The 18,097-nt window shown below is 46.9% G+C and overlaps 1 protein-coding gene across 2 annotated transcripts in view; it reads right to left on the bottom strand.

Annotated features, from left to right (window-relative positions):
• The window catches only part of ZDHHC14 (zinc finger DHHC-type palmitoyltransferase 14), a 348,932-nt gene that overhangs the window by 31,647 nt on the left and 299,188 nt on the right, over positions 1–18,097 (bottom strand). The gene's annotated exons all lie outside the window — the stretch shown is intronic.

Raw genomic sequence — 18,097 nt, 5'->3', positions numbered from 1 at the left:
ACCTTGTGTCATTTTCTATGCTTTCATCTACCTAGTGTTCTCTCTGACCAGTGGAAAACTCCAGGACACTGACAAAGTCATATTCCAAGTCATCTTCCCAGCACAGAGCAGCATTCGCGACTCAGTAAATGACTGGTTGGCTCCATGAACGTTACTTATTATTTTTTTAGTGTTGATTCTGACAGTCAGCTCCTCTGACTGTCTTTCTTATGCAATCTTCAGCTTTTCCTGTGACTTATCTGGTCATCAATGACTGTGACATCAAACTCAGGAAGTGTACTGGTTTGAGCTGACAACAGTTCAGTGCCTTCCATGAAAGGACTAAATATTGGATATCACTTCAATCACAGACTCCAATCTTGGCTTCCGAATCCTGAATACTATAAGATCAACAGCTCCCCCCCCCCCCAAAGTGTGACACTAACGAGATCGTCATGCTAATAAGAGTTGACCTTCGTGGGCAGGGGTGACCCCAGGTGGTGGTGGCCTGGAGAGAGTTTATCTTCATGGCTTTCATCTCTGCCTTGATGGTCACCTCACCCACCATTGACCACCCACCCCACCCTGGGAGCACCCTGTGCACTGACCTCACCAGCCTCTCCTTAAGAGATGGCTTCTGAATCAGGAAAGCCCTCTATTTTAATGGACTATCCATACCAGACCTGTGGAGGAGGGGTGGGAGACTAGTTGGAACCAGTGGTGGCCTTGCTCAGCGTGGCATCAAGATGAGGGGCCCTTTTACTTAGGGGACCTAGTCCCAGTCTCTCAGCCAGCCCCCGACATCTCTGGGAGTCCTTGGCTGTTGGACAGGCAACTGAGACACCTGAATTCTCACAGGACCTCCAGTGAGAGGAAGCCTAAATTTCCACGTCTTCAGTCCTGAAGACGAAAGGAGAAAAAGCTTGGCGTTCCTCAACAGATGAGGTAAATCAACCCAGAGTGTGGCAACTGGAAAGATCAGAGCATTTTTCTGACCCATGAATGTTTATAAAATTCTGTTTACAAGATACAGATGTTTCTCAGGGAAAAAAAATTCATCATGGCTCTGGGAGTTTAAATACACATCATGTACCCCCATCAATAAATTTCACGACGGAGGAAGTAAATGCTCACACTTTCCTAAAGCTTCCAAGGGTGGAAGCCATAGATCATGCGGTAACACGCCACCACTGATTTTCTTCACTATTGGAGATAATTCATCTTTAGAGTGGAGCACTGAATAAATGACCCCGTGCAATGCCATATTCTGCTACGTCACTATTAATTGATGACATTGTCCGGGGGCATGAAGCTGCATGGAAAGTCGGAGGAATGATGGGCCCTTGCCTGTCTACTTACTTTCAACACCAGGATAAACCACGTGGTCTGCTCTCAGAGAAGAAGAAAAATGCTTTCCATGTCTAAAGCTTAAACTCCCAGAAATTGCCAGTCCTCAAAAAAAGCACCACTCTTGTTATGGACTGAACTGTATCCCCCCCTAAAATATGTTGTAAATTCTAACCTCTATACCGATGGTTGGTGCCCTGGTGGTACAGTGGTGAAGAGCTCGGCTGTTAACCAAAAGGACAGCAGTTTGAATCCACCAGCCGCTCCTTGGAAACTTTATGGGGCAGTTCTACTCTTTCCTATAGGGTTGAAGGCAATGGGTTTATACCTGTAGTTATAATCTCATTTGGGGAGAGGTTTTCTTTGTTAATGAGGCAGTATTAGTGTAGGGTGCATTTTAAGTCAATCTCTTCTAAGATTAAAAGGGCAAATTGAGCAAGCAAGCAAGCAGAGATGGGGGAAGACAGATGGCATGACACACAGAGATCACCAAGGAGCCAAAGAATAGAAGCTAAGAGACAAGGATCTTCTCCCAGAGCTGACAGAGAAAGAGCCTTCCCCTAGAGCCAGTGCCCTAAATTCAGACTTCTAGCCTCCCAAACTGTGAGAAAATGAATTTCTGTTTGTTAAAGTCTCCCACTTGTGGTATTTCTGTTATGGCAGCCCTAGATAACTAAGACGACCCTGAAATTAAAAGATACCTCTGGAAGAGAAGAATGCTCCTCTGCCAGGGAACCAGGATGAAAATGTTCTGAGCAGTGGAGTCGCTGGTGGCGTAGTGGTTAAGTGTTACGGCTGCTAACCAAAGGGTCGGCAGTTCGAATCCGCCAGGCTCTCCTTGGAAGCTCTATAGGGCAGTTCTACTCTGTCCTATAGGGTTGCTATGAGTTGGAATCGACTCGATGGCACTGGACTTGGTTTTGGTTTTTTTTAGTGGAGTCGTTAGGATCTCCACCTCATGGTGCTCCCTCAGCCTGTCCACACTGCTCGAGGTGCCTTGTCTGTGGCCTGTCCACTCCTCAAGGAGGAAGGAAGGAAGTGAAAGGAATGAGTAGCTATATCTCTTGTGAAGAGAAAAACTAAGGTGCTGTTTTGGGAAAGCGGCTAAGTAGGAATGGGTGCCGCCATCCGTCTGTCAGTGTGTTGTACTGTGATGGCTTACATGTCGCTGTGATGCTGAAAGCTATTTCCCTCGTATTTCAAATACTAGCAGGGTCACCCATGGTGGACAGGTTTCAGTGGAGCTTCCAGACTAAGATTAGGAAGAAAGGCCTAGTGATCCACTTAAAAAATCATCCAATGAAGACCTTATGGATCACAACATAAGATAGTCTGATACAGTGCTGGAAGACGAGCCCCCTTGGTCTGAATGCACTCAAATTACCCAGTGGCCACAACAATGGACTTGAACCCACCAATGATCACGAAGATGGTACAGAATGGCGCAGCATTTTGTTATGTGGTACATGGGGTCACCATGAGTAAGAGCCGGCTCAACAGAAACTAACAACAACAGGGATGGGTAGGATCCATATCACCCTCTAGTTTGAAAGCAGAGGTGGAGAGGATTCCAGGGCAAGTTATAAGGTCACCAGTGGGAAGACTGAGACAAGGAAAACTGGGCTCTGTACAGGCAAAGGACATTAGTAATATGAATTTGCACAGGGTGGAAGGGCTTTAAGCCTCTTCAAACTGGTTCAGTCATGGTTGATGAAGTGAAACTGGAATGGACCTAAATTATTACAATTTGGGTGATCCAGAACCATAACCAGAATGGGAAAAGTTATGGTTCAAAGCCCTGGAACGGGAGACTCAGAAGAGGCATAGTGAGCCCTTTCAGGAGCCTGATGCATGAAACTGAATTACTGCCAGGACTGAGAAGAGCGATACACATTCAAAGCGGCTCAGCTGGCTGCCATCTTCGAGAAAGGGATTGCTATTTCCGACTCTGCTCAGGCAAGGGAGATTCGGTTACTATGCAACGCATGTGTTGCCCTTGTTTTCTAAGAGGGAGATTAGGTTTCTAGCAGGGCTTCAACCTATAATTTTTCCTGTTCGGGTTATCATTCTGGTTCACCTAAATTTTAAAAATTCAGGTCTGTTCTGGTTTAGCTTCCTTTGACATGACTGAACCGGGAAGAACCGGTTCGAAGCCCTGGGCAAGACGTGCGAAAGAGCGAAGCGGAGGCAGGTGACAAATGAAGCAAAAACAAGAAATGGCCAAGGGCAGACAAGAAAGAATAAAGAACAGAACCAAAGGACTCTGTTACTGAATAGAGCGTGCAGAACCAAAATTCAATCTCAGAAACACAGGTCACCAGAAGTTTCCAATCCAGGTAGAATGATGATGAGTTAAATTACACATAACGTTTGTATGTAGGGACCATGGAAAAATTGGCAGGTAAAAGTGGAGGAAAATCGCAGCATTTAAAGCGACTACTGCCCATTTTCTAGCTGCTGTTCCTTCTCCACTGTCACCTGCAATTGTTACTTGAGAAGCAGGCATGGTTACCAATGGGCAGGGCCTTTTAAAGGTTGCTAGTAACAAGGAAAACCGTAGCTTTTTATATTGATTTCTCATGTGCTTTAGAAGTTTATAAATAGCAGAATGCAGGGCCACTGTTAGCTCATAGCTGCGTCGAAAACGACATGGATTCAGGGTAGATTCAGACGGGGCCCACCTGCATCCCCCGCCCCCAGCTGACACTTCTCTCACACGGGGTCTGCAGGAATTGGCTTTTGCGGTAATGACAATGGCTGGCATCCCCGGCTCTGCATCGGGTCCTATTTAAAAGGTTTCCTGTGAACAAACTCATTTAATCCTCACAGTGAACCAGTGAGAGGGAACTATCATGATACCCGCTTCACAGATGGGGGAACTGAGGCAGAAGCCAAGCAGCAGCTTCCTCGAGCACTAGCAGAGCTAGGATTTGAACCCTGGAATCTGTCTCTTCCTGTGCGGCAGAAACACCTTGGGCCGGTTCTTTCCCTGATCCTTATTGAGGGACAGATGGCCCTCGGCTGACCCCCATCCCTGCTGGGAGTTGTGGGGGATGGGGACACTTGCTGTCATGAGCCAATGGTGCTCATTCTCAGACTGAGAAGGTACAGACATTCCCCAGTAGGTCTCGCTGGCCCAATGGCTAGGTGTTGAAAATATCCACGCCGTAATAAGATTAAGAAAGAGAACAACAACAACAAAAAAACCCAAACCCACTGCCTTCGACTTGATTCCGACTCATAGCGACCCTAAAGGACAGAGTAGAACCGTCGCATAGAGTTTCTAAGGAGTGCCTGGCGGATTTGAACTGCCGACCTCTTGGTTAGCAGCTGTAGCACTTAACCACTACACCACCAGGGTTTCCTAAGAAAGAGAAACCTCTCTTAAATGTATCAAAACCCACTGACTGACTTTTAAAGAGAGAAATCTGCCAACTCCACTGGGAGTCGATCTCCTAGCAGCTGGAAGTTTACTGGATCAGGGATGCGATTCGCCTGAGCAGCTCCCAGTGCCAACTTCCGTCTGCCCGCCCCCTGTAGACCGCGAGTCCCCCCGTGGGGGTGGGCAGATGGCTGTTAGCTTCCCACTGCCCCTAGCCCAAGAAGTAGCACACAGAAGTACTCACAAAAAGTGTATGGAATTGGAAAAGACTTTGAAGAAAGTTTACTTGCAGACCCTCTCCATCGGTTCTCCAAGCGACCCCTCAAATGCTTGCTCTGGGCCTTTCTGTGCACCCCACCTGCACTCGGGACAGTAACAGTGGGGAAGGATAAGACCCCTGCCTGATGGGAACCAAGGTCTGCTTTCAGAGCAAGAATTAAAATGCAAATGGTTAGAGAACAAGGCAGGAAGGCTCCTTGGCCAGCGGGGAAGGCCGGCAGAGATGTGGAGACAGCGTTAGGCAGAATGGCTAGGCTACCTTGATATTGGAGAACCAGGAAGGCCTAGAGATCATGGAACCAAAGGTTTGTAACTTTTTAAGTTCCCACACTTTTCTCAGCAAAACACACTTTTCTTCTATTTCAGGAGGTTTAAAGGCTTCCCTCCAGCTCCCATCTGTCAGTTTGTCTTGCTGTGGTGGTCTGAGTGTTGCTAATGATGCAGGAAGCTACGCCACCAGTAATTCAAACACCAGCAGGTGGACAGGTTTCAGTGGAGCTTCCACACTCAGACAGACTAGGAAGAAAGGTCTGGCAATCTACTTCTGAAAATTAGTCAATAAAAACCCTATGGTTCACAACAGAACCCTATGTTTCTGATATAGTGCTAGAAAATGAGCCCCCCTAGGTTTTTTTTAGGTAGAGGAATGACGAAGATGGTGCAGGACCAGGTACCGTTTTGTTCTCTTATACATACAAACAACAAAAGACTTCCCTTAGGCTCCTCCATGGATTTACATAGACCCCAAGTTAATATGTCCTGATTTATTCCGACCCCTTCATTTTTACACCTAGGAAGCTGAGGCCCAGAGAGGTTAAGCCACTTATACAGGTTGACACAGTGGATCATGGCAGAAAAGAACTACAGCCCTGGTCCCCAGATGTCTGGAATAGAACCCTTCCAAGTCCCCAAGCTATGGCCACAGCCTGGCGAGACATTTATGCCTCAGTGTCTCACCTGTGGGTTCATGGCAGCAAGGTTGAGGTTGCCTGTGAGGCCAAACCTTGTTAGTCAGTCCTACAGCCTCAGAGCCACTGCTGCGTGAACAGCCTATCTCTGCACACATCACAACCCACCTCTCCACCTTCCAGCACCCAGGCTGAGCACGGTACTTTTGGCCAAGTGCCATGCCAGATAATATTTTATCTTAAAATTTTTGTATGTTTGCATGTGTGTTTCGGGTGTGCTTCCTCCCTCAGTGGCCAGGACTCCCTGGATTCCAAAATGGGCAAAGTACACTGAAATCCAGGGGTCTATGGCAGTCAAGCTCCTTCCCAAGCGCTGGGTCTGTGAGTCAGTCTTAACACATTCGTATTCTGCTCCAAGCTCTCTCCTAGAAGACAGCTGGGTGTGAGACATCCTGATGCTTACAACATAAGAAAAATATACGTTGTTGGCAACCATTTCTTTCTTTCTAAAAATGACGGTAACGTAGGTGCTGCTCACTTCCAGGATGTGCAGATGTCAGCGACCTCCTTCTTTGGGCTCCAGATGGAGTGACTGCAGCCAGATTTAATCTTTTAAGATATCTGTGTTCAGGAACTTGTCAGCACATTTTCCTCTTTAACTAGGTGAACCCGCAATCCCTGGACAGAGATGGAGAAGCACACGGACTTGTCACCTGGGCGCCCTGCACTGTCTAGGGTAGGGCTGCTGACTTCCTGCTGACAAGACATGACAGACACTTTCAAAGAGGAAAGTCACCCGAGGCCACCTAGACAGGATCATTTGACCATCATTTTTTCTGGCTCTAGGTCCCTGGCGGCGCATTTAAGTGTTCGGTTACTAACTTAAAAGGTTGGCGATTTGAACCCTCCCAGCAGCACTGTGAAAGAAAGGCCCAGTGACCTGCTTCTGTAAAGATTAAAAACTAGCAACCAAACAAACAAAAAACCCATTGCCACTGAGTCGATTCCAACTCACGGTGACTCCGTGTATTACAAAGTAGAACTGTGCTCCACAGGGGTTTTGGGCCATGACTTTTTATAGAAGATCACCAGGCCCTTCTTCCGTGATGCCGCTGGGTGGGTTCAAATCACCAACCTTTAGGTTAGCAATCATGTGCAAACCATCTGAGCCACCTAGGGATCCTACTGAACAAAACCCTATGAAGCTTAGTTCTACTCTGTAACCATGGGGTCACCATAAGTCTAAATTGATCCAACAGCAAAGAGTTTGTTTTTTTTGGGGGTCATACATCCTTTTCTTCTACAGTTTTTTCCAGTAGGCAATACTGGGGTGTACTTGCCCCAAATTAGTCTAAGAAGCCACTATAATTCCAATCAAGATCCCAGCAAAAATTTTAAAATGGGATTTGACAAACGGGCTCTAAAATTCATCTGGAAGAGAAAATGTACCAGAACAGGCGAGGGCATTTTGGAAAAGAAACACTAGCGGGGGAGCTGAGGGTGGGGGTAGGAGAAAACTTTTCTAGTAAATGAAGCGCTGTGACCACAGCATTGGAACAGCAATGGAACAGAACAGAGTCCAGAACAGCAATGGAACAGAACAGAGTCCAGAACAGACACGTGGGACATGGGATAGGGCAGGCATTGCGGATTAGTGGTGAAAGAGAGACCAGTGGTTCTCAAAGTGCGGCCGGTGCACCCTCATGGTTCCCAAGACCCTTTCGGGGGATCCTCCAGAGTAAAACTATTTTCATATCAATACCAAAACACGGTTTATCACATTAATGTCACTTGCATTCTCTGCTGATGTGTAGGGGCCACAGGGTGTGTGAGAAAGGTGTCTCTCTGACGCTGTCGGAAGGCAGGCTAGCGCTTTCTTGTGCTTTTGATGACATCGATTCACATTTGACACTGGACATGATAAATATCAATAGATATATTCTCCAGCAACAAAAGCTCTCTGAGGTCCTCAGTAATTTTTAGGCGTGTAAAAGGGTCCTGAGACCAAAAAGTGTGAGAACTGCTGGAGTACAACAGTAAGTGGTATTGGGACACTTCCCTAATCACTGGGGAGATAAAGTTGGAACTTCAGCTCACACCGTACACAAAAAATACATTACAGATAATTTACGAGCCAAGTTTGAGAAACAAAACATAAGGCGAGAAAGATTTTTTAAAAATTGCATAATTTGAGGGTAAGGATATAAAACACAACCCTGGAGCCATGTTTTAAACATTTTTTTTTTTTGTGTGTGTGTATATATATATATATATAAACTTAAAAGTGAAAGACTGGGAGAAAATATTGGCAAAAGATATTAAAAGATTACTGTTGAGAATACATAAAGAACTCCTATAAATTAAAAGGAAAAGAAAACTCATTTAAAAAGCAGACAAAAAGCATGAATTGGCACCCTGTGATGAAGGCAAAAAAAAAAAAAAAAGGCCAACAAACAGGAAAAGATGTGCAACCTGTTGTTGTTGTTAGGTGCTGTCAAGTTGGTTCTGACTCATAGCGACTCTATGCACAACAGAACGAAACATTGCCCGGTCCTGCACCATCCTTAAAATCGTTGTTACGCTTGAGCTCATTGTTGCAGCCACTGTGTCAATCCACCGCATTGACGGTCTTCCTCTTTTCTGCTGACCCTGTACTCTGCCAAGCATGATGTCCTTCTCCAGGGACTGATCTCCCTGACAAGATGTCTGAATTATGTAAGATGTGGTCTTGCCATGCTTGCTTCTAAGGAGCATTCTGGTTGTACTTCTTCTAAGACATATTTGTTTGTTCTTTTGGCAGTCCATGGTATATTCAATATTCCTCACCAACACCACAATTCAAAGGCGTCAATTCTTCTTTGGTCTTCCTTATTCATTGTCCAGCTTTCACATGCATATGATGCGATTGAAAATACCATGGCTTGGGTCAGGCGCACCTCAGTCTTCAAGGTGACATCTTAGCTCTTCAACACTTTGAAGAGGTCCTTTGCAGCAGATTTACCCAATGCAATGCATCTTCTGATTTCTTCACTGCTGCTTCCATGGCTGTTGATTGTGGATCCAAGTAAAATGAAATCCTTGACAACTTCAATCTTTTCTCTGTTTATCATGATTTTTTGCTCATTGGTCCAGTTGTAAGGATTTTTGTTTATGTTGAGGTGTAATCCATACTGAAGGCTGTGGTCTTTGATCTCATCAGTAAGTGCTTCAAGTCCTTTTCACTTCCAGCAAGGAAGGTTGTGTCATCTGCATAACACAGGTTGTTAATGAGTCTTCCTCCAATCTTGATGCCTGATTTTTCTGCATATAGTCCAGCTTCTCGTATTATCTGCTCAGCATACAGATTGAAACAAAGAAGGATCAGTAGTTGGAAAATATGGCCTTGGTGATAGAAACAATGCTGGAGATCGAATGATAGAATTTTGCAAGACCAACAACTTCTTCACTGCAAATACCTTCTTTCACCAACACAAACGGCGACTATACACATGGACCTCGCCAGATGGAACACACAGAAATCAAACTGACTATATCTGTGGAAAGAGATGATGGAAAAGCTCAATATCATCAGTCAGAACGAGGCCGGGGCCGACTGTGGAACAGACTGTCAATTGCTCATATGCAAGTTCAAGCTGAAACTGAAGAAAATCAGAGCAAGTCCACGAGAGCCAAAATATGACCTTGAGTATATCCCACCTGAATTCAGAGACCATCTGAAGAATAGATTTGACGCACTGAACACTAGTGACTGAAGACCTGACAAGTTGTGGAATGAGATCAAGGATATCATACATGAAGAAAGCAAGAGGTCACTGAAAAGACAGGAAAGAAAAGACTGAGATGGATGTCAGAGGAGACTCTGAAACTTGCTCTCGAACACTGAGCAGCTAAAGCAAAAGGAAGAACTGATGAAATAAGAGCAACCTGGTTATTACCCAGAAAATGGAAATTCAAAAAATGAAATGTTCCTCCCCATCTAGCTGGCAAAAAGACAAGACTGACAATGCCTAGTGTTGGAGACATGGGAAAATAAACTGGTATAATCTCTTTAGAGGACAATTTGACATGTTGATCAATATTTAAAATGGGCTTAACATTCAACTCAGTGAAGCCATATCTCCTTGCCAATCCTCGAGAAATACTACCATTTGTGCACAAAGTGATACCTACAAGAAAATTCACTTCCTCATTTTCTGAGCAGTAAAAAATTAAAAAAATCTAAATATTCATCAATAGGAGAAGAGTTAAACTATGGTTCAGCTATACTCTGGAGTTCTACGAAACATTTCTATAAAGAATGAGGTAGCTCTATATATTGACAACCTACGATACAACCTACAATATGCAGATGGCACAACCTTGGTTGCTGAAAGTGAAGAGGATTTGAAGCATTTACTGATGAAGATGAAAAGCCACAGCTTTCAATATGGATTATACCTGAACATAAAAAAAAAAAAATTATGTTCAGGTATAAGCCATATTGAACATAAAGAAAACAAAAATTGGTGTAACTGGACCAATAAGCAACATCATGATAAAAGGAGAAAAGATTGAAGTTGTCAAGGATTTCATTTTACTTGGATCCACAATCAATACTCATGGACGCAGCAGTGAAGAAATCAAAAGATGCATTGCACTGGGTAAATCTGCGGCAAAGGACCTCTTCAAAGTGTTGAAAAGCGAGGATGTCACTTTGAAGACTAAGGTGCGCCTGACCCAAGCCATAGTATTTTCAATCGCATCATATGCATGTGAAAGCTGGACAATGAATAAGGAAGACCTGAGAAGAATTGATGCCTTTGAACTACAGTGTTGGTGAAGAATACTGAATATACCATGGACTGCCAAAAAAACGAACAAATCTATCTTGGAAGAAGTACAGCTGGAATGCTCCTTGAAAGCAAGGATAGTGAGGCTTCATCTTACATACTTTGGACATGTTATCAGGAGGGACCAGTCCCTGGAGAAGAACACCATGCTTGGTGGAGGGTCAGTGAAAAAGAGGAAGACCCTCAATGAGATGGACTGACACAGTGGCTGCAGCAATGGGCTCAAGCATAGCAACAACTGTGAAGATGGCAAGGACTGGACAGTGTTTCATACTGTTGTACATAGGGTTGCTATGGGTCAGAACCAACGGCGTCTAACAACAACATATACTGACATGGAAATACCTCCAGGAAATATTTAAAAATCAAATTGTGGAATGATACATTCAGTAGGATCCTTTGTAGGTACCGACGATCCCCCAATTACGTATTTGTAGATGTGTACGTATGTACAAGTAATATTAACGTCACTCTCATTCCCTCCTGTTGTAAAGGAAGACCCTCAATGAGACGGACTGACACAGGGGTTGCAACAACAGGCTCAAACATACCTACTACTCTGAGGACGGTGCAGGACTGGTAAGCATTTTGTTCTGTTGTATATGGGGTTGCTATGAGTTGGAACTGATTCAACGGCACCTACTAACAACAACATATGCACACTTATGTATTCAAAGTCTTAGAAGGCCATCTGGAAGGGCGCACAGACTGTCCATTAGGACTATCATGAAATCATGGAGGCAGCGTAAAGGGCAACTCCTCCTTTTTGACCTTTACATTTCTGGCAATTTGAAATTTTTTCACAATGAGAGTATGTTCTTGTATCACTTGGGGGATTTTAAAAACCAAACAACACTCCCCCCACCCCCAGTCTAATCTTAGGAGATACAATCAGGTGCTCATTTTCCATAAGACTTCCTCAGCCAGAATGGCTGGGGTAGTGGGAGAACCTAGCTCTGGATCTTCTGGGTGGAGGGAGGGCTGGCCGTTAGGAGAACCAGCCTCTAGTCCTGGCGACAGTGCGGAGCATAAACCGGGGAGGTCACGTACCCTGTCAGGGGAAGGCCAGTTGTAAGCAGAGGTAACAGCTCCTGTCCTACTGATTTTCCAGGGTTCTTCTGAGGATCGACACGTATCAGGATGGAAGAGCCCTGAAGCCGAGCGTCAGTGGAGACCTGACTGCCTTGGCCATTTTTCCAACCTGCTTTATGATGCACTTCCTTTCTGTGAGTGCTCTGCCAACTCCAGCCATCTCCAAATTCCATTCAAACAGAATGGCTCACATTAGGCCATCCCTGCCTTTCCAACGGATGTGCCTCGCGATAAAAGCAAATGGGGGATAAAAAGGGCTTTCTGTCAAAAGCCTCCACTAACGTAGAATCAATTACCCTTTGATTCACCAACCACTGGAAACCCTTTCATTTTGGGAGAGGTGCACAATAAGTCGTGATGAGAAATGACTGTGATCCTTTTAATTGGCTGCTAATGTGGAGTTACATCAGAATGACTGTTTATCGGCAGGGCTTCCCCAACAGAGTCTTCCTCTGGTGCCGCTGATGACCCTGGGGCATTTCTGCGCATGTTCCCCAAGCCTGTGCCAGCTTCCAGCTGAGAAGTGGCCAAGGCTGCACGGCCACGTGGATGCCCTGATGCATCACTCCCTGACAAGTGACCGACCAGTAACGCTCCCTCGAGTTGTAATACTGTCATTGCCAAGCATGTAATTTTTTTTCTCTCTTTCCATATTACATGCAAGTAATTGGGACCAAAAATCAAACCAGTTGCAAAGAGGATCCTAAAGCTACTCAAGGCCCATGTGGAGGCTCACACATGTATGATATTTTAGATGCTTTTCTTAAATATATTTCAAACGGAATGCATTACACCCCCGAACTAGTGTGGGCTCTCCCCTTTTCCCGCTGTGCCTGTCACCCCCCCCTCAGAGTTGGTCTGGCTCTGCCTCAGCTCTCCCGCCTGCATGCGGGACTCCCCCGGCCCGGCTGCCCACGGGCACCACTTCTGGATCCTCCTCTGCTTGCTGCCCTCATCTCCTCAGGACTTCACTGCGCTCTGCTCCCTGCTGTAAGCTGAATATTCTACAAACCCTGCTCCGATGATGTCATTCACGGGCCAAAAGCCCTACCGGCTCCCCAGAGTCCAGGAAAGCAGGCGGCGCAACTCCGAGCCCAATTCCTCCAGCCACAGCTCGTCCTGGGAGCAGTACCTCCTGAGCACCTCACCCCACAGCCCCCACCCCTCAGTGTTTAGCTGTCGCAGCACTGACCTCTTTTTCCACAGCACCTGAGTTTGTAAGTGCATATAAAAAAAAAAAATTTTTTTTTTTTTTTTATGTGCACTCATGCGATTAAGGGCAGACCCCCTGTTGACGTCTTGCCTTCCATGAGGGAGGCCTGGGTTTGACTCTTGGCCAATGTACCTCATGTGCAGCCACAGACCCTTCGTCAGTGGAGGCTTGTGTGTTGCTGTGATGCTAAGCAGGTCTCAGCAGAGCTTCCAGATTAAGACAGACTAGGAAGAAAGGCCCGGCAATCTCTTTCCGAAAATCAGCCAATGAAAACCCTATGGATCACAACGGCTGGATCTGCAACTGATCATGGGGATGTCACAGGACCTTTGTGGCCCTGCATTTTGTTCCCCTGGGGCTGACTGAAGGGTTGACTTGGAGCATGGCTGTGCTCCGGGTGCCTGGCACACTTGCTGCCTTTGTGGCCGAATGGACTCCCAGTCCTGGGCTAGCCCATCAGACTGCCTGCTCTTCCCTGCACACCCTGTGTGCCCCTGTGACGCTGGCTCAGCTGGTCACTCTGGGATCTTTCCCCAACACTTCTCCCATTAAAAAGCCACCTGTCTCTCAAAGCCTGGTGCAAATGTCACCTTTGAATCCTAAATGCCCACAGGATATGTGTCTCTCTTCTTTGACTCTGCACCCCCCAGGTGCACCTCATGTCTTTTTATGGCATTTAAAACATATTCTGCCTTAAAAAAACTCACAGTTACAGCCAGTCCCTGGCCTCAGCAGACATTGGTTAGAGAGAGGGAGGGATCTCACATTTGTGTCTTACTTCATCACTGTCCTGCACTGCACTCTGCCCCTTCCCACTGAATGTAATCTGACGGTCGGGGAGGACTGCTCTGGATTTTGTAACCCCAGCAGGTTTTGCACACAGTGGGTGTTTTATAAGTATATATATATTTTTTTTTAACAGGAAATAGATAACCATTGGAGCTCCTTGGTTCAAAACTGCCTGGTCTTTTTGAAGAAAACGGTCCCTTTCCCCAAGGCTGGCCAGGGAGTTCTTGAAAGCCTATAGTACAGGGCAGCCACCCCACTTATCACAGGCCCCCAAAAGGCCCCCACCCCACTGCCTCTCTGACCCAAGGAGGAAAGGGAGGACAGGGTCACAGGCTGCAGGAGAAGAGACAGTGGACCGTGGGAAGGAAAGAGGAAGAGGAGGAAGTGAGGAGGACTGGCCACAGGCAATGAGGCCGGAGTGCTCCCCCCAGGTGTGCCCAGCATCCAGCCCTCACCAATTGGGAAGGGCCTGCTGAGCACCTGTGAGTGAGCCAGGGCATTTGCATCATCTCCTCTGTCCTTCCCTCCATTCGTCCTCCTCCTGCTTAGCCTGTCTTCTTTTCCCTCTGTTCCTCTCTTCTTTTACCAGGCTTGGCTCTGGTACTAGACACCCTCCACTCTAGGCTTACTTACAGGATGAGCTGGGTGAGTCTCTCATCCTAAAGTCCTGCTGTTGGGTTTTACGTGAACTTGAGGAAGAGTTTTCCATCATTCACGTCTATATTTCTGCAAACGTGTCTTGGTTGGTTGTCAATCAGCCATTGTTTCTAATCTCTCTCCCTTCACCGATGATATTGATGGGACATTTTGCAGAGCAAATCTGCTGGGAAAACCCTTTGTCTGGGCCCCATTTCTCATCAAAATATTCTGACATCATGGTCAAGGGATCAGATCTGAGGCCACTGAGAATTCTTAAACACAGCCATCTTCTGGCCGGAGGAGATTCTGCAGAGGTTAAGTGCCAAGGTGACATTAAGCTTCATGTTCATGGTCAAGCCCTGTGCTCAAGTAATTCAGCCGGAAAACCACTTGTAGTTTTAAGAACTCAGCATTTTACAGATTCTTGTTTGGGACAGACTGCAGGTCAGGAGGGGATGAGTTTGGTGGCACTGCCATAAATCGAAGGGCAGCTTTCACGGGTGTGCAGTGTGTGCGTCATAATCCAGTCTCAGCCACCATAAATCAAGCACTCCAAAGAGACTCCCACTGGTCTCAACCAGCCTGGAGTAAAAGAGAATGAAGAACACCAAAGACACAAGGAAAATATGGCCCAATGGACAGAAAGGGCCACATAAGCCAGAGACTCCATCAGCCTGAAGCCAGAAGAACTAGATGGTGCCTGGCTATAAGTGATGACTGCCATGACAGGGAACACAACAGAGAACCCCCAGTAGACCAGGAGAAAAGTGGGATAAAGACCTCAAATTCTCATAAAAAGACCCGACTTAATGGTCTGAGTGAGACTGGAGGGACTCCAGAGGTCATGGTCCCTGGGCTCTCTGTTGGCCCAAAACTAAAACCATTTCCAAAGCCAACGCTTCAGACAAAGATTAGACTGTAAGACATAAAATGATACTGGTGAGGGGTGTGTTTCTTGGCTCAAGTAGACACATGAGACTATGTGGGCAGCTCCTGCCTGGAGGAGGGATGAGAAGGCAGAGGTGGAGAGAAGCTGGCTGAATGGACCCGGGAAATACAGGGTGGAGAGGAGGAGTGTGCTGTCACATTGTACGGAGAGCAACTAGGGTCACATTGCAATGTGTGTATAAGATTTTGTATGAGAAACTCACTTGAATTGTAAACTTTCACTCAAAGCACAATTAAAAAACAGCAACAACACCAAAGGAGACTTCCGAACTCTCCGTGTCTCTGCAGTGGAAGGGAGCTTAAAGGAGTTGAGTTTGTTGCTGCTGTTAGCTGCCGTTGAGTCGGCTCCGATTCACGACGACATTATGCGTAACAGAATGAAACACAGCCCGGACCTGGTATTGAGTGTGGCCCCAGTCTAACGGCAGCACCTCCTACCACGCTGACAAGCAGGACCCATCCTCTTTCTGAGCACCCCAGTCACTGTGACTGTGCTGCTCCTCCAGGCCAGGCCATTTCTGAGCAGCTCCACACTCTTCCTCAAGGAGCTGAAAGCTGTCCCTCGTAAGCTTCCATTCAGCCATCCCCATGCCACCTCCAAAGCCACACAGGTGCCTGGAGGAAAGGGAGGTGCCACTGACAGTGAACAGGTATGGAGACAGGACCCCGCTTCGCTTGCCACACTGGCCTGGGATAACCAGCACTGTGTAACACATCCCAGCCCAGTGGCACCTAAGATACAGTTTTTCTTCCGGAATTCAAGTTTACGATAACTCATCGGAACCCAATGCTTCTTAATCCATTCACCGAAGGAGAAGTTCTTCTCCAAAACACGCATTTCAAACAGAAAAAACGACTTCACAACAGACAGCCTTAGGGAGCCACACCGCTCATTCCGGTGGTGGGGGGGGAAGTTAGTGGCACACATAAAAAATGTGTACATGCTTTGTAATTACAACACACAGACACACACACAGACACACACACACACGCAGCACCCTACTTTTGATATGGAGATTTCTGATATTCCCAAAGTTCCCCACTACTTCCAAAAACAATAAAGACCCAGTGTGGTGGCACTGCCCAGACTGCTGTTGTTCACCTCTCTGCCTGTCTCCTCACTCCTGGGAACGGACAGCTTTGCCCTCAGAATCTTTCCTGAACTTTCTCTCAGCTCTCTGATTTCTCCAGGAGAGAAATGGGTGGTTGCGTCCAAGGGGTCTTTTCTTTGGCTGGGGCAGTGGCCCGGGGGTATTTTGGCCTCAGCTGCAGGTTGCCTTGCTTCCAGGCCAGAGCCCTGCATAGCAGCAGTTCAAACGAGGTGACTAAACCAGCACACTGGCAACCTTCCCTGACCACTGGGAAGAGATGGCTGTTTCAACAAGGGCCTCATGGGATGTCTTATTATCATTTTCATCCTGAACTCTGGGAGAACACACACACGTCTATATACATATATAAGCACATATATATACAGACACACACGTATGTAAGGATATACATACACACACGTATGTGCATACACGTGAAGTGTATTTTTAATCACCAGTGCTTGTCGTCCACCCTCCCTGTCTAGCTTTAACAGAAAAGGCAGAAAAGGGAAGCGAGGACAGACACAGGCTCGGAAGGGGCCTGGCCTGCAGGTGGGCCTTGCAGGTTGATGGGCTTAGGCAGAAATCCTCTAAACCCACTGCACTTGAGTCTGATGCTCATACCCCCACCTGAAGGCTTGTGTGGTGGGCAGAATAATGAGCCCCAAAGATGTCCACGCCCTACCCTCTGGCCCCTGTGAATACACGGCCTCACACGGCAAAAGGGATTTGTAGACGTAATTAAGGTTATAGACCTTGAGATGGGAGATGACTCTGGATTATCCAGGTGGGCCAATGCCATCACTGAGTCTTTAAAAGTGGGGAACCTTCTGGTGGAGTCAGGGAGAGTGGAGGAAGGAGAGGCAAGAGAGATTCAAACCTGAGAGGGGCTTGATGCTCATCGCTGGCTTTGAAGATGAAAGGGATATGAGTCAGGGAGCCTCAAGCAGCTGAGAACACCCCAGCCCAACAACCCCAGCCCATAGCCAGCAAGGCAACGAGGACCTACATCCCTTGGAACAGAATTCAGCCCAAACCTGAACAAGCCTGGAAGAGGATTCTCCCCTAGAGCCTTCAGGTAAGGTCCTAGGCCACCAACACCTTGGTCCTGGCTTTGTGGGACCCGGAGCAGAGAAACCAGCTGAGCCTGCTGGGCTTTGACTGACAGAACAGTGCGATCATACATGTGCGTTACTTTAAGCCACTAAGTTTGTGGTTGGAGCCTGGTGGCTCAGTGGTTAAGAGCTCGGTTGCTAAGCAAAAGGTTGGCAGTTCAAATCCACCAGGCGCTCCTTAGAAACCCTATGGGGCAGGTCTAGTCTGACCTATAGGGTCGCTATGAGTCTGAACCGACTTGACAGTAACGGATAAGTTTGTGGTTGTTACAACAGCAACGGGAAGCTAATGCAGCTGGGCACACGCCGGAGTGAGCTGCCTCCAAAAGGCCTTGGTCTGGAGGCCCTGGGTGGGTGGGGCATCTGTAGGCGTCAGGTATCCACCGTGCAGGTGGGGTGGACTGGGGACATGTGGCCCCTGAGCCCGTGAGCGGGTGGAGGAGATGCTGGGGAACATTAGCAAGGGCGCGGAGAATCTGCCTGTTG

Source organism: Elephas maximus, chromosome 1, assembly GCF_024166365.1.
Source record: "Elephas maximus indicus isolate mEleMax1 chromosome 1, mEleMax1 primary haplotype, whole genome shotgun sequence".
Lineage (NCBI taxonomy): Eukaryota > Metazoa > Chordata > Mammalia > Proboscidea > Elephantidae > Elephas > Elephas maximus.
This window is presented reverse-complemented; position numbering and strand designations above follow the sequence as displayed.